The sequence below is a fragment of the Echinops telfairi genome, unplaced genomic scaffold (genome assembly GCF_000313985.2).
Source record: "Echinops telfairi isolate 266 unplaced genomic scaffold, ASM31398v2 ScPeMD7_7469;HRSCAF=8507_0, whole genome shotgun sequence".
NCBI lineage: Eukaryota > Metazoa > Chordata > Mammalia > Afrosoricida > Tenrecidae > Echinops > Echinops telfairi.
The window spans coordinates 18,075,472-18,093,511 of NW_022111372.1; the positions used below are offsets into that span (position 1 = coordinate 18,075,472).

The 18,040-nt window shown below is 44.9% G+C and overlaps 1 pseudogene; it reads left to right on the top strand.

The window, feature by feature from the left end:
- Positions 1 to 10,633: 10,633 nt before the first annotated feature.
- Positions 10,634 to 18,040, top strand: part of LOC101640308 — a 150,456-nt pseudogene continuing 143,049 nt past the window's right edge.

Here is an 18,040-nt window from a genome sequence, read left to right on the forward strand (position 1 = left end):
TTTGACCATCATTTGGCTCTCAGTAATTCCTCTGGGCTACATTGATCTTGATAATACCCCACCAGACATTCTACACTCTCCTGGCCATCAACTTTAGATCTCTTGTTGTTCCCTTGTCCCTGGGTTTGTTGTCTCCCCACCCACTTACCCTCACTTCCTCCTCTTTCCTGTCCCCCTCAGAACCTTTGGCCTCGTTGTTTTCTTCTCATGATTGTTTGGCCTGCCTATCTTATATATATAGATATGAGGGGGAAAGCAAAAGAAAAAAAAGTCTACAAATAATTCCATGTCTGTCTACTGATCCTTATGAATATTTTCCAATTGGATCTGCCCACCAATTCTGAAATCTATTTCCAGGACATCACTGCTTTGCTCCCCGTGCTGTTCTGTTGCTCGCTCCTCTTGTTTCACTGGGGTGTGGCAGGGTCATACAAGGACACAATTCCCGCCCTGTCTTCGGTGCTGTTTCCCATAGGGCTGTGGGTCAGTGAGGGGGCATTGTCCCAGCTTTGTTGACCCCCTCCCCACAAGAATGTACTACAGAGGACAGCAATAAAGACACAGCCTGAGAGAGAGACAGTGTGTTGACCACATCTTGGCACACAAAGCCTCATGGACAACATCCCTGCTCTTAGCAGCCAATGCACAAAGAGGACCTTAGAGCCGACCCCCACCATGAGAAAAGACACCCCCTCACTGACCCATAGCGCTACAGGGAGAGCTCTCTTTTAAGTGAAGTTGTTCATGTTCAATCATTATTTCAAAGGAAATCAACTTCTTATTGCATTTGGGTAATTTTGCCTTGGGACTTACTGCTTTGAATTTTGGGGTCTTCTATTCAAGTGTTTGTTTTTCCTACCTCTGAGTCTGACTCATAGAAAAGGATGTATTGCCCTGGCCACCTATTCCTGTCTTAAAGTCTAGGACAAATAACCTCCACCTGACCTGATCACGGAGATGGATCCCTGAAAGTATACATAGTGAGGTCAATTCCTGAAGCTGCCCACCTAGTTCATGGGAACCTCAATGTCTATCTGGCTAGATTCACCTCAAACCTGAAACAACTACACTAAGATCTATTTCAAATATAGAATACTGCTAATGAATGAACATTTTGCACTAGCTAGTGATTGGCAATGCAAAAGTTAGTGATTGGTATATCTAAAAACAGAAGTCTCTCATTTTCTCTTGTAAGTAACCTTCAATTTTTCATGGTTTGCCTGTGATACCTTTCTTACTGATTTTTTTTCAGACTCTCCTTTTTTACTGGTCAATTCTTAGAATATAGCTCTTGTTAGGTTTCTTTTTAAGGTGAGGTTGCAAGGGACAGGAAAATAGTTCAATTTTGATAGTTAGATTCTAAGGGAATGATATAAAGCTTGATTCCTGACTTGGATGGTTTGGAAAATGGTGGTTGTCTGCCAATGACCATCAATTCTTCCTAATGGTATCAGCACTGACATTGTAAAATTCTAGATTGTAGAAGACCATGGGTGACTGTGGGAACCCAAATACATTCCCAGGTTCAACCCAGGGAATAAGCTTCCATAATTCCCCTAATCCAAAGTGAGGGATGGGAATAACCTGGTCATCAGACAGGGAGTGTTGGCGAGACCATTATAATTTAAACGATAATTCCAATGGGAGTGGTGATTTGATTTCCCTTTGGATACACTTTGAACTTGCTCTGATTAGTAAGGTTTTTTTCTTTTGTTTACCCCCGGATAGGGGTTTATCTCTGCTGTATTTTGTTATTGTTGGTAGCGTTCTTGACCCTTTGTTATGTGTCTCTGTTTTTTGTTATATGATACCCAGGTTGGGTGAGTCTATAGAGACAATAACTAGTATAAGGGTCCTGGGGAGTATGGCAGGGGAGACAGGGACTAATGTAGAGCCAATATCAAGAAAAAAGAAAATGTTTTTAAAATGTTTGTGGTGGCGATTGCAACAACACTTCTTGACATGATGGAACTATTGAATTGTATACTGTCTTAATTATGTACTAATAAATTGATTTGGAGAAAAAAATAAAAATGAAACAAAACATTAAAAAAGTCTGGCCTATATTATTAACCCCATGGATCTGAGTAGAACTTCTGGTTAGGGTTTCCAAAGCTAAAATCTTTTGGTAACATCATGGTAAATGGAGAAAAGTTTTAAGTTGTCAAGGATTTCATCTTGCTCGGATCAACCATCAATGCTCATGGTGCAGAGGTCCAAAAACAAATGATGCATTACATTTGCTAAATCTGCTGCACAAGACCTCTTTAAAGTGGGTAAGAACAAGGATGTCACTTTGAGGATTAAGGTACACCTGACCCAAGTCGTGGTATTTCCAATCACCTCGCATGTATGTGCAAGCTGGACACTGAACAATGAAGAACAAAGACGCATCAATGCATTGAAAGTATAGTGCTGGTAAAGAATATTGATTGTACCAGAGACTGCTGAAATAAATCTGTCTTGGAAGAAGTAGAGTCATAATGCTCTTTAGAGGCAAGAATGAACAGACTTTATCTCAGATACTTTGGACATGCTGTGAGAAGAGATCAGTCCCTGGAATAGGACATAATACATAGTAAAGTAGATGGAAAGTGAAAAAGAGGAAGACCCTATGATTGATTGACTCAATGGTTCGACAATGGGCTAAAACAACAATCATGTGGATGATGCAGGACTGGTCAGTGTTTCTGTTGAATGTAAGGTCTCTATGAGTTGGAACCTACTCAATAGCACCTAAATGCAGCAACATTTATGGAAACAGTCTGCCACAATACATGAGCAGTATGAAGCTCTCTGGAGCTCCTTTGGATGAGGAAAAGGAACACCACAGACCACACAGCACAACATAAGTAGATTTGGAGAGAGTGGAAAAGATATAAATCTAATTTACTTATGTTGAATTAAAATCCCAGGGTAGCCCCAATTTTTCCCTTGTTCACATATAATATGCCTGATACAAATGGGGTCAGTTTATTTTCATTTTTATGTATGCTAGCTATAAGATGTTAGGTATAAGTTTGATTTCATTAATGTCTGGAAATTATATATGGCTAAAGAATTGTGTACATTGGGAACTGATTACAAGGAACTATATGTGACCTCCTCCCTGGGGGACGGACAGCAGAAAAGTGGGTGAGAGGAGACGTCGGACAGGGCAAGATACGACAAAATAACAATTTATAAACTATCAAGGGCTCATGAGGGAGGGGGGAGCAAGGAGGGAGGGGAAAAACGAGGACCTAATGCTGGGAGTTTAAGTGGAGAGAAAATGTTTTGAGAATGATGAGGGCAATGAATGTACAAATGCGCTTTACACAATTGATGTGTGTATGGATTGCGATGAGTTGTATGAGCCCCTAATAAAATGATTAAAAGAAAAAGAACTGTAAGAGCCCCCAATAAAATTATATGTTAATAAAAAGAAAGAATTGTGTACAAGTGCCAAGTTGACAAAGGGTGGACTTTGATAGTTAGGTTTTTTGTGCCAAAATGGCTCCCATAGGAACATGTAGGCAGAATTTAGTCTGTCAATTAGGCCACAACTTCATTGGAAGACGACCTAGGTCGGCCTCTTGCTCTTTCTCCTTGGTGATTGGACCACGGCGCTGCTGCCTGAGTTAGCTGCTGTGCACTACCTGTGATCAGAGTCGATCCGTGTATTATAATGGGTCCTGTTTCAGTGCTGTGCTATGCATTACTATATCTTGAGGCTCCATTGTGATCTGCTGCACTGCATTGTTGCACTACTGGCATCTGCTATGGGGACATGACAGAAAATGGTTGAGTTGGACTCCACGGACTTACTCTGAGCAACTTTCCTAGTGGCTTTCCATTGTCTGGCCTGCCTGGTATGCTGGAGCCTCCTTCAATCTCTCTGGGGTGCTTGAGCTTCAGTTTCTGTTACAAGGCCAGGAAGAAATGGAGAGTGAAGTCAAGGTTCTCTTTGTGGAAGGTGGTACTAGATGGTCACAGGTTTAGGGTCTTCATCACCAATTCTTTGACTATTGTCAGAAATTGGGGTATAATTGGGGTCTGAGGAGATATATGTTGTTTGATACCCCCTCAAAGACTTGGCTGAGCACCCTTTGCTACATGTTCAACCTACCAGCACATGGCCTTGAATAAATTAATTCGCTAGTCTGAGTGATATTAAAGGGATCAAATAATATACACAGGCATCAATCAAAAAAATTCAAACTCATTGCCATTAAGACAAGCTGACTCATTGTGACTCACCTGTGGCTTTCTCAGACTGTAACTGATTACAGTAGTAGAAATCCCAGTCTTTCTCCTGTGGAGTTGCTGGCATATTCAAACTGCTGGCCATATGGGTCACAGCCCAACATGTCAGCAATACACCAATCAATGTTCATCAACTGAGTGGCAGCTATGTGGCTTGGTCCCAGCATTCCTGGTTTAGAGGCCCATACCCTTCCTGTTATAGAACACACGGTCTTTGAAGTATCATTGCTCCCTACATGATAGACATGTACCACACGTGTGGCTTCACTGGTCTCATAGGAGTGTAATTACCTTCACAGGCACATTGGGCCATTGTCCGCTTTCTCCTTCCCTCACTTTTACACATTGGTGATCGAGTTAATGATAATGGAAAAACTGACCTTTGAGTTTATGTAATTATAGGGTGGTTCCATTTTTACCCACCAATATAAGACTGAACAAGACCTCTTGACACACAGAGGTCCTGTCTCTCTTCATTAAAGGCCATCACTTTGAAAAATGAGTGGACACAAACAACATTCATTTAGAAGGGTGGCTAATTCTGCATTCCACTAAAAGCAAGATGGGGGAAGGGTGAGAGGAGAAAGCAAAGAGCTGGCAACTGTGAAATGAGTGTTTACAGAGGATGTTTGACCTCATTCAGCCTCATTGTCACTATCATCATTCTGGCAATAAAAATCAAAAACCAATAAAACCTCACACAATAAATTTAGATCGATCTCAGAATACTACAGTGCACACAGTTCTGTGTGTCCCATAGGGCTTGCTATGAATACCTATAGTTCTACCAATTACTCCAGATAAAGGAAGTGAGTGGCCCGATGATCCTGACTGACTGCACAGCAGAGTTGTGCTCCAAAGAGGTGCCTAATCCACAGAGTAGGTCAGGAAGATGTGGCTTTGCTCTTGACGAGTGTGGAGACCCATTATCATCAAGTTGATTTTGACTCAAGTAGACCACAGGTGTTCCATAGGACAGCCGATCCCTGACGAACTTTTGACCATAATATTCATGAAAAACGATTTCCAGCCCTTCTTTCATAGGCTCACAAAGTGGGTTTAGGTTGACGGTCAAGCACGTAACATTTACTTCACTAAGGAACCTTGACAAGTGTGTGGAAAGGTCTTGATTTCTTTCTTTCTTTTTTTAACCTTAGGAAATTTACTATAATCTGTAAAATGGAGTGTTTTGGAAGAAGTATACTGTTATTGTAATTGCATGATAGCCAACCACTTCCTATTTTAAAAAATCACCAAGAAATTCTTAAGAAAAGGATGCTCTATTAGCTTGTATGTTCTGAGAATTAAACCTTTGTATGATTCTCATTATCTGATGTATGCATTATTGGGATAAACTCTGGGTCTTAGTTAGTTTTAAGTTTTAATGATCCTGTTATTGAAATTTCAGAAATAAAGTTCAAAACCAGAGGTATTTTTCATTTTAGAAATATTAGATTCCAAGGAACCAGAGAAATACTTCAGGTCTTGATTTCCTAAACGTGCCATGTGATGACTGGCTTAAATGCTGAGTCCAGAAAGGACGTCAAGTTCTCTTTCCCACTTCAACACCAAGAGCAGGGGACATGTGATAGCAGATGTCAGGAATATGTTTTGTGTCCCAACAATGCCGCCTGTGTTCCCGTCCTTAAACCACCTATGGGTTAGAATGTGTAAGTACCCGTTATTGTTGAGGGTTGCTATGCTAAATACATAACTTCCCTCTCTCCTCTGCCTAAATTTCAAACCACTCAATGAAGGAAAAGGAGAATAAATGATGCGGTAGTTCCATAACCTCCTGTCAACTTGCAAAGGGGTGGAGTCTAGCCTGTCAATCAGGTTGCAGCTTGATGACCTTAGTTCAAAGCATGATGGAAATAAATAGCTCACTGGAGGCTTGTGTTCCTGCTTAAAAGCCACATGGAGACTTCTAAAGGAGCTAGAGCCCTGGAGCTGGAGGAGCCACATGGAGACCCACACCAGTGTTGAAATGTTTCCACCACCACTGCCTCCACAAGACTTTCCACCCACTGGCCTGTGATCTTCCTGCATTCTGCATCATTGCCTGAGTTGCATGAGTCTGAAGAGGAAATTATAGACTGATATCAGACATATAGGCTAATACCATACAAATGGACTGGGCTGGGATATTTTCTTAATATACAATTACTCTGATATAAAGTTCTCTATTACACACGAGTGTCTTTGAATTTGTCAAGTCAACTCAGACAGACACAAATGGAAAGCAACATATTATACTTGCTCTCATTGAGTTGCAACCGTGAACTTTCTAATACTGCATGTAAGAATGGGACAGACCATTCACTTTGTCACAGACAAGTCTGAGAAGGTCTTGCCAACAGCAGAAGAGACTGCAGAGAAACCAGCCATGTGGCAAAATGCAGTCAGAACCCTGTAGCCCATTCTCATCCTCTTCCCTTCTGTGTTCAGAAATGATGGATCTTCATGTAATTGAGAGACAGGGATGGCTTGGCGGGGCCTAAGAGGCAGCTTTGTTTGAAGGATTGAGTAGAAATGGTGTGGCATGACGATGTGGTGAGCAGAACACAGGAGTGCCTTCCTGCAAGCCTGTGCCTGTGAAGAACTCCCTTCTGCGTTGATGGCCTCGGGAAGGCACTCTGCCTGAGCCTTCCTTCCTTTTCCTGCTTGCTGGTCGGAGGAGAGTCCCCTGGGTTTGTGCTACTAGTGAAAACACTGGCCTTGTCCTGGCAGGAGGCAGCAGTGGGGGAGAGAATGCGTCCGTTTGCAGTAATGCCGTCAACCCTGCACCTCAGGTGCTTTATTGGTAGGGGAACCTTAAAGTGAGTGTGGACATAACCCCTTGTGGCTGACATTGGGTGAGGTGGGAGGCTGAGTGGTGGATGGTCAGAACAGTACAGACACAAACATGAGGTGGTTTATAAATCACAAATTCTTAGCTGCTTAGTTTTGTTCTAAAGCAAATACCTCCTGGCGATGCAGGCCCATTGAGACAAGTGAGGACACTCTCATGCAGCCATCAACAGTAAATGCACCCAGAGACCACGGAAGGCTCCAGTAGCTAGCTGTGTGGATACAGGCTGACCTTAGGGAGCCCATATTTACAGCCCTGCCACCAGCCATATACATGCACACGCATGCATGTATATCCGCCAGAAGTACTGCCACCAGACACCCATGCATACTTACACATACCTACCAGAAAGATTGCTACTAACCACACATGCAGACATGCACACACATATCGACCAGGAATGCCACCAGCAAGAATAACATGTACCCACACAGGAACTCATGAGTGACACTAGCACCATCCCCCGCCACCGCCCTACACCACCCACATGCACCCACTAGAACTGCCATCAGTCACACACACACACACACACACACACACACACACACACACCAGGATGAGTGCCACTAGACACAGAAACACACATCCACATGCACAAATACTTGGACCAGAATTGCCACACACACACAGACATACATACTCACTAGGAGGCCTGATACAACACATACACACACACACACACACACAGTCATCACACAGATCAGGAGTATTACCACCACATACACACATTCACGTGCACATACGTACCCATCAGGAGTATTGCCAGCCCACATGTACTTGCACACACACACATAACCACAAGGAGGCCTGACAAACCATACAGATGCACACACACATACACACACTGGTACCACATACCCACTCACACACACCAGGAGTATTGTCCCCATACACACATGTACCCACCATAACCATGGCCAACCCCTTCACATATACATGTATCAAGAGGAGGACTTCCAGCACACGTACACACACATATTTAAATCCAACAGGACAATTGCCACCAAGTATGTACACATACACACCAAGAGGACTATTACTACAAACTGTGTGTACCCATAAGAAGGACTGCCACTAGAAAAACTGACACCACACATACACTCACACATATATCACCCAGAGGACTGCCAGCACATATACAAAAACATACCCACCGGGGGGATTGTCAACACACACACACACACACACACACACACCAGGTTTGCCACAACACCTGTCCCCACCAGAAGAACTGCTACCACAAGTGGTTGCATTTGCGCGCGCGCGCGCGTGTGTGTGTGTGTGTGTGTGTGTGTGTGTGTGTGTGACCTGTAGCGGCCCTCTTTGTAAGTGCCTATGTTTCTGTGTGGGGGTTGGGAGATGGGGGATGAGAGGGGCACTAGTGGCAGCCTTCCTTGTAAGAGCACATGTATCAGTATTTGGGAAGGGGTGGGGGAGACTGTTGTAAGTCCTGATAGCAGGTGTGTATGAGCATGTAGATGGTTGTGCATTGGGATAGCTGGTGGCAGTCCTCTTGCTGGGTTCATGTGTCTGTGTACACCTGTGTACATATATTTGTGGGTCTGGAGGATGATGGCAGTCTTCCTTGTGAGTATGTGGGGTGGCATGTTGTCTTGGCGAGTGAGTACATGTGTCTATGGTTGTGGGTGGATCACCAGTCTCAGTCTTCATGATAGGTATAGATGTATGTGCATGTGTATATGCATGTGTGATTGCTAGCAATCCTCCTGATAGGTATATATACCTGTGTATAAGTGTATGGGGGGTGGGGTGGCAGTCTTTCTTGTGTGTACATGTGGGCATGTGAATTTGTATGAGACCTCCTGGGGTGTGTAATTGGGCATAAGAATGTGTATGTGGCTGGTGGCAGTCCTCCTAGTAAGTGTTTGTGTGTGTATGTGTGTGCACGCACACACATGTTGGTATTCTGTTGGCTATCTTTGTATGTTTGGCTGGCGACAATCTTCCTGGTGGATAAATGTGTGTGTTCACATGTGTTTGCATCTATGTGTGTGAATGTGTGTGGTGGCAGTCTTCCTGATGGGTGTCTGTGTGCATGTGTTTGTGTGTGCATGCTTGTTGCTGGTAGTAATCATGGTGGGTATATGGTATATGTGTGAGGTAAGAATAGTGTGTGTGTGGGTGTTCCTGGTGGCAGTCCTGCTGATGGGTACATGTATGTGCATGTGTGTGTCTGGTGGCAGGTCTGTAACTAAGGAGGCTCTCAAGGAGCACCCTGTATGCATGTCTGTCCAAATGCTGGTAGATTGTGTCCAACTGCTGGTATATTGGTATTCTGTATTTCTCTTTACAGCTGTTTGGAATGTCTATGGACCTTGTTATATGTTCTCTTTACAACCAGTGGTTGTGTGACTTCTTGGTGCCCTTGAATTATCCTTCTCTTTACTACTGGTGGGAGGCTCTGTGGTCTCTGAGTGTACTTCATTTATCCTTGTCTTTACAGCTGGTGGAACGTTCTCTAACTGCTGTGTTCTTGAAAAGCTTTAAGTGAAAATGGTTGTGTTTGACTCCATGGACTTTGAGGTAGTTAGTTTGTTGTGCCAACCTGCCCGATAAACACATGTGGGGTTAATTGAAGGGAGGACGGATAAATGTCTCAGTGAATCTCACTTTTGTAGTTCTCGGGTCTCTTGCTTTCTGATGGTTGGACCAGGGTGCAGCTGCCTTAGCCAGTTCCCTGCTTCAGCTTGCAAGGCTCACTTCCTACAAGACATCCCTGGGGAGAAGCCACATGGACCTACCCTGATGCAGCCCTGGGTGCTGGAGCAACCGTGTGGAGACCCCTGCCAGAACTGAGATGCTTGCACACTCACTGACTCAGCTTTCCTCCTACAATTGGCATCATTGCGTGTGTTTTGTGAGATGAAGGAGGTCTTTGTGGATTGGTGTAGGACATACAAACAAATGTTGGCCTTGTGCACTTGGGCAGCACTGGCTTGGGATGTTTTCTTGATGTGCACTTAACCTTTATATAAAACTATCTTATGCATGAATTTCTGTGGATTTGTTTCTCTAAAATACCCAGACTAACTCAGACATACTCAAAGCAATGTCCCCATCACCAGGGTTTTCCCTTCCATTTGGACAGCCCGGCATGCTGGGGCCTCCTGCAACCTCTCTGGGTGCTTGAACTTCAGAATGCATTAAAGATCCTGAGGACATGAAGGGTGAAGATTCTCTTTGGATGGTGGTCCTTTGGGGAAACAGGCTTGCTTAGAGTCTTAAATAGGGCCACGAATTCTGTGGCCATTGTCATAAATTAGGGTGCAAGTGGGGGCTACACGCTGCTTGATACCCACCCAAAGACTTCGATGAGTAGCCCTGTGTGCTGACCACGAGGCTAGCTCGTCAAACCTGAAGGCATGATTACTGCCTCTCACATAGGCGGGTTCAGTGGTCGGGTTCCCAGGGAAGGAGGGGAAGGGTCTGTGTAGGAAGTCTCTGAAGAAAACCCACTTGTAGTGCAATCCTATCGATGCCAATGCCAGAACCTGCTTCACGGTGTCAATGTCACTGATGACCGAGGATGCAGAGTGCAGGGACATGGGAACCAGTTTGGAAGGGCCTCATGGCCCCCAGGTGGACCAGTCCGCAGGGTCCATCGCTGGGGGCTGGCACCCATCTGTGAGTACAGATGTCATGCGTGTGCATCCTGGTGTCCCTGAAAGCGCCGAGGGTACATGGGGAAAGCTCTATGGAAGAAGCAAGCAATGCCTCACCCGGCGGCCTGTAGCAGTTCACAGAGCAAATCCAGACTGTTTCTACTTTAGCCCTGTCTTGATCCCCACTTGTAGAGCTCCTGAATCTTCACTGGGTGCCAGCCATGTCCCTATCCATTGCTTTGTAACCTGCTCTATGATGATCCTTCTGGTGCTCCCTGTGTGGCCTTGAGGATGCACCTGTCCCCTAGGTCCCCAGCACTTACCACCCTGAGGGAAAGGTGCCCAGAGTCCTGTGAACAGGGCTTCATTGAACCTCCCCAGTGTACTTGAACTTTGGAATCTCTGGTTAAAGGTCATGAAAACTTGGAAGGTTAATCCAAGATCTCTTTGGATGATGGTCCTACTTGGTCGTAGGCTTAGGGGGTCTTATGTGGGGCTCCCATTGGGAATACTCTGTGTGTCCCTCCTCACAAATCAGATTAGAAGTGGGGAGACACTTGCTGCATAACACCCTCCCAAAACATGAATGGGCACCTGTCCTCAGCCCTGAGTAGTGTCTGGCAGCAAGGCTCTGCCCGCTGTGTGGCTGTGTGGTCACAGTGACCCCAGTTCTTAAAGGTGTAGACAAGAGTTATGTCTCCTGATAGGCTAGTCTTGAGCATTCAGGTCCCCAGGGAAGGGGAGGGGTGGTCTGAAGAGGCAGTCTCCGATGGAAGTCCGCGTAAAGTGAGGCAACATCTGTCTCACTGCCAGCATCATCTGGGCCTGTCCTGCTCTGTTGTGATGGTGTCACGGACCACAAAGGACTTAGGCTGCCAGGGCCCACTAACCACGCCAGGGGGAGATGAAGCTGACATTCACAGTGCACTTGTGACCTGTGTAGACAGTCTGGGAGCCAGGGACATGGGTCTGTGTTTGAAAGGACCCTCATGACCTCCATGTGGAGCAGTCAGCAGGGTCCCTCACTGGGGGCTGGTCTCTAATGTCTCCAAGTGCAGGTGTCCCTGAAACACTAGGGGAGTGTGGGGAGGCTCTGTGGAAGAAGTAAGCTATGCCTTCCCTGGTGGCCTAAAACAGCACAGTTACAAAGCCCGGGGGCTCACCTGCACCCTATCATTGTCTGTGCCTTAATCACCAACCTCAACACCTGCTCCCCTCGTACTCATTAGCATCTGAATCCCCATGTGCCAGCAATGTCCCTACCCATTGGGTTATAGCCTGCTCTAAGGGATTCCTGTTCTTGCTCATTGGGCTTCCTGGATGCTATGCAAACCCCCCCTCCCCCGAACTACCCCTCCCCTCCTCACTTTCAACAAGGAGCAAACCTGCTGTGATGAAAAGACTGCTAGTGTCATCTGACTGGGGCCTGCTTGAACCTCTCTGGTGTGCTTGAACTTCAGGATCTCCGGTGAAGGTCATGAAGACTTGGAAGGTGAAGCCAGGGTTCTCTTTGGAATGCAGTCCTAGTTGCTAACAGACGCTGGGGTCTGGATCAGAGCCTGTATCGGGAACTCTCCCTGTGGCCAACATTGGAAATTAGAGTGCAGGTGAGGAGAGGCACACTGCTGGATCCCCAGACTTGGCTGAGCACCCTCTGCCCTCTGCCCTGGGAAGCTCAAGAAGTCAGATTCTGCCCCTGTGTGTCTGTGTGTCGAAGGTGATGACAGTTCTTCAGACCTGTGGACAGGACCATTTGCTGCAGCACGGGCTGATCCTGAGCGTTCAGGTCCTCAGAGAAGGTGAGGAGTGGCCGGAGCTGGAAGCCTCTGAGAGAAGCCCAGTTAAAAGGAGCTAACAGCTGTCCCACTGCTAGCTAGGCCTGGATCATCACGGTGCTGTCACTGATGACAAAGACCCCGGGCTCCCAGCCTCCAGACTCTGTAGGCAGTCTGCAGAGACTGGGGGCACAAGGCAATTGTGAGCTGTGTAGACAGGCTGGAATGCAGGAGGGATATGGGAGCTGTGTTTGCAAGGCCTTGTGGCCCCCAGGCAGACCAGCTAGCAGGAGGAAAACTTCAGTGACAACATGCCTTCCACCATTCCTTAACCATGAGAGCCAGCATAGTGTGAGAGTGCTGCATCGAAGGCTATGCATAGCCATGCTGACCTGCTATTTATTCCCAGGTATCCTCCTCAGCCCTTGAGGCTGTAACAGAAATACCTCACAGAGTGACTTTCACAAACAGACATTAATTGTATCACAGTTTAGGAGGTGAGAAGTCTGAATTCAGGGCCTAACTCTAGGGGAAGGCTCTGGGAAGGCCTTGTCTCTTGTCAGCTCCTTGGCCATATCCAATTGGCTGGTATCTCTCTTGTCACCTGCTGGGGGGGTGTGCTTCTGAGCCAAATCTGCTCTTACCAACTCAAAAATGATTGTTTATATTAATTGCCGGTCCTCTTTAACATAGCAAGGCCAACCCTCTTCCCAGTGACCCACCAGGAGAAGGGTGAGGATTACAGGCCCCGGTCCTTGAAGACATGGTTCTGTCCTGACCAGCAGGCATCCCCACCGGCATACATACACAGAGAGGGGCTCCCAACCCTCCATGGGCTTCCTCTCCCTCTGGCTGCGGCTGTTCAGACCCTTTCCCAAATCCCAAGAGGCCCCGCCTTTCATGTCACTGCGCAGGGCATGGTGGACAAGCCCAAGGTTAGTCTCTTGTCAGTTTCAGATGGAACCTGTCAGGAGAAGCAGTTTGTAAACTAGTAGTTCATGTTAACCTTCCTTCCTTCCTTCCTTCCTTCCTTCCTTCCTTCCTTCCTTCCTTCCTTCCTTCCTTCCTTCCTTCCTTCCTTCCTTCCTATTGCTGGGTATTGTCAAAGATTTTTAAGAACTCCCTTTTGAGAGTAATATTGGTCTCTGCCCTGGTGCTGACTGCTGACAGCAGTAAGGGCATCAGGTGGTCAGGCCACAGGGCCAGGTGGCTTGTTCTCCTGCCCACCAGATGCCTCTATGGTTGGCTTCCAGTGCCCCACCTAGCTGTTGCCTTGGCCACTGTGTCCTCTAAAGGAGCTGGGTTTCCTACCTGAGAGCAGTGGGAGGGGGGCTGCTGGGAGGCAGCTAGGAGCTCTTTGGGCCTGGGGGAGAGTTTTGTGGGGAGGCAGACAAGGCCTCTCAAGTCCCTCAGAGGACAGACTGTGGGCCCTGTGACGTGGTGGATGGACCCCAGCCCAGCCCATGGAGGTAAGAGGGCCACCTCTCATGCTAGCTGGCCCAGGGAGTTGGGGACCATGGCGGATTCTGTACCAGGTCCTACTGGCAGCCTCACCTGGGAGAATGAGGGGCCTTATCTTTCATGGTGCCCATGGAGGTCCCTGCCCCCAGCCTGCCCACAGCAGCCCCATTTCCAGCCCCTCTGGGGGGATGCAGGAGCCCTGCAGGGCAGGTAAAGCCACAAGGAGCAGTTTTTCGTGGAGCCTAGCATTACACAGAGACTGGTGTTGGAAAAAAATCTCAACAATTCACTGGGAAAACAAAACAAAAATATACAAAGAAACATGATAAAACCTCTTTTTATAAAACATGCCAGTCAGAGACATAGGGGTTTAAGGAGACCCAAATGTTCCATTCGCTGGACAATCCAACCCCCCTTGTGGTAGTCACAGAACAGAATCTGGTGTCAATTTGAGGATTAAGAGTGTAGGGGTGTTCCCTCGGGACCTCCTTGCTCTGCTTCCCTGCAGCTCCATTGCACATCCCCAGATGAGGGCAACAAATGTGTAGGTGTGCTTTACACAATTGATCTATGTATTGCGATGAATTGTATGAGTCCCAACAAATTGATTTTTTTTTAAAAAGAATAAAAGCTATGTTTCAGAGGGAATAAAAAGAGTGTAGGGGTGGAGTCTAGCCTGTCAATCTTGAAATAGACAATGAGACCTCTGTGTGGGCATGGCCTTCTCCTAAGAATTCTGGGAGCTGCTGTATTTTCCTCCTTGAAAACAGGAGGCTCCTCTCCCTCTCGGCTGACTCCCTTGGAGACTCTCTGTTGACAAGGCTGAGTCCCTGGGATACTTGGTAGCTGGCAAGACACATGGAACTGAGGCTAGTGCCCTGAGCCAGAGAAGCCATGTAGAGACTCCTGCCAGGGCTGAGATGCTTCCAACACCACCAGATCCAGAAGACTTCCAACCCACTGGCTTGTGATTGTCCTGCATTCGTGTCATTGCATGTGTTTCATGAGTCTGAAGAGGACTTTATAGATTGGTATCAGACATATGGGCTAATATCAGACTTAGTGGCTTTGACTGGACTAGGTTGGGATGCTTTCTGATTGTACAATTACCCTTTATATAAAACTTTCTTTGCTCTTTCTTTTTTTCTAATGTTCATCCGTGCAGCACCATATTCTAAGCACCTGTAGTCATGCTCATTTCCATCTATAGGTATGAGAAACTTAGACAGAACTGCACTTGTAATATGTGGACGTTTCACATATGCATGTGAACTGTGGACATTGAGTAATGAAGACCACAGAAAAAATAGAGACATGTAAATTGTGGTACTGGAGAAGAGTATTAAAAGTAGCATGGACGGTAAATTGGACAGACACATCCATATTGGAAGAAGTAAGATCAAATTGCTCCTTAAAGACAAGGGTGACAAGAATTCATCTCATATATTTTGGACCGGTGGTCTCAGGAGAGACCAGTCCCTGAAGAAGGACACCAAGTTTGGTGAAATGGAAGGGCAGTTAGAAAGAGGAAGGCCCTCAAGGAGATGGATTGGCATGATGATTGCATCCGGGGGGCCCAGGACCATGCAGGGTTTCATCTTGATGAGTATTGGGCTGCTTCAGGCCGGAGCTGACTGAATGGCACCTAACAAGAGCAATATACTTGAAATACTCACAATGTATTTATTTTATAAAACTCATTATACTTTTGATGAAATGCTACATTTTTATTTGATGAAATACTTCAGTGCACATACTTATAACATTAAAAGTGCTAGAGAACTAGAAAATGACACACTTTCCTTCACTTCAACTTTGCTTCTTGCCCCAAATTCCCACAATTACTAGGAATACACTGGCTATCATTAATTGGTAAAACCAATAGGAAGCTAGGACACAATGAGCATCCAGAAATATAGATTTCAAAGTTATTGTAAAGTCCATTCCGCAGCTGTGCTTGAATGTGCTTCCTTGTTGGAATGCTAGTGTCCGTGTGTGCCTGGTAATGCCGGCGAGTGTCTCTGAGAGGCATAAGCAAGCCTTGTGGTGCTGTGAGGGCTGAAATCGCAGCAGTGAGGAATCTACATCCATTGTTTTCTTTTTCCTGCTTCAAAGGAATTTTAAGTAAAGGTAATTTATTATTTAAAAAAAATAATGTACCTAATTGCAGAAGCCTCAAAAGGGCAGACTTAGACACTGACAGCAGAGATTTTGACAAACACATCTCAGAACTAAGGACACTCATTGATGGTTTCTGGTTTTTGATGGCATGAGAATACGTATGTCATCAAAAACTGCGGGGTTTTTTCCCCACAATTTCCCCATGACAAGCAGATTTTTCATGCACATTATTTGATCATATTTCATCATCAGAGCTCATGCAAGACATTTTTGATCAAATGAAGAACATGTATGCACTGACTGATGTTTATTAATAGTATAAGCATAGTACTTTGTTTATGAAAGTTTATGATGTGACAGGACATGGATAGCAAAGTAAAAATATCCAAATATATAAGCTCATCTCTGTTCCTGCTCCACAAGATATTAAAACAAAACACGTTTAGTTGTTTCATGGTACCCATGAAAGTGTGAAAAGGCAACCAAGTTAGGAAACCAAAATCGGAATCTGCTGTCTCAAACTTGGCTGTGGATGTAACAAACCAGAAGGAAGGCCACTCCCACTTGAAGAAAGTAGCCTGCCAATTATCGAAATAAAAACGATAACTTCAAAATTGAAATGAATCTCCCACTCCCACTTGAAGAAAGTAGCCTGCCAATTATGGAAATAAAAATAATAACTTCAAAATTGAAATGAGTCTCCCTGAGTACTGGACAGTAGAACAATATAACAATTTTAAAGAAAAATGTGAAAAACTGATACTTTCTAACAAAATAATAGGTTATAAGTATTGTGAATAATATGCCTATCAAAGAGAAAAGCACTCATGTGGGAAAAAAGGAAATATTTTCAGGTGACAGCATCAGGGAAAAGTATAGAGTCATAACAAATTTTTCTAAGGAAAAAAAAAACAAAAGAATATTTTTCATTCGAAGTTCATAACATTTGTAAAGGGAGCTTAAAACGACGTGATCAAGATTCAATAACAAAAGTAATAGATACAATTAATGAAAATATTTAAGCATTACTTGTAGAGTATTTAATACAGCCTGGCACAAAGATGTAAATCATTTTCAGACATAGAAGATGCAAATTAAAACTGGATTAAATATGAGAATAGGATTGCATTCTTGTAAGACTGATGTGAACATAGTTGATTTCATTGCAAAGGAAATTTAAAAACCAATATTTAACAAAATTATTAAAGATAATCTGAAAATATGTTTGATATTGACAAAGCTTCGACAATATCCTGCAAACTAATTATTATGCTTTTCTTAAAAGTTGAAGATTTAGTTTTTTCACCAGCAATTTTTGCTTAACTAGTTGAATTGGAAATGTATTTCCATCTTGAAATTGGCTACAACTTTCTTTTAAATGTTCACAATCCATTACTCTTTTTTTATTTTCCCCAAACTTGTTACGGTGATTTCTAAAAGATTTTCCAAAGGAAACCTGACAAATCAATGATTTTCTACAAATTTTATATATATATATATTTTAAATCATTTTATTGGGGCTCATGCAATTCATCGCAATACACAGATCACTTGTGTAAAGCACACCTATACATTTGTTGCCCTCATCATTCCCAAAATTCGCTTTCCTCTTGGGTTCCCAGAATCAGCTCATTTTTCCCTACCCTTCCCTCTCCCCTCCCCCCTCCCCCATGAACCCTTAATAATTTATAAATTATTATTATGTCTTATCTTACACTGCCTGGAGTCTCCCTTCACCCACCCCTCTGCTGTCCATCCCCTAGAGAGGAGATTATATGTAGGTCCCTGTGATCAATTCCCCCTTTCTATCCCCCCTTCCCTCTTGGTATCGCCACTGTCACCCCTGGTCCTGAGGGGTTCCTCTGTCCTAGATTCTCTCCATTTCCAGTTCCCATATGCGCCGCTGTGCATCCTCTGGTCTAACCAGGTTTGCAAGGCAGAATTGGGGTCATGGTAGTTGGGGG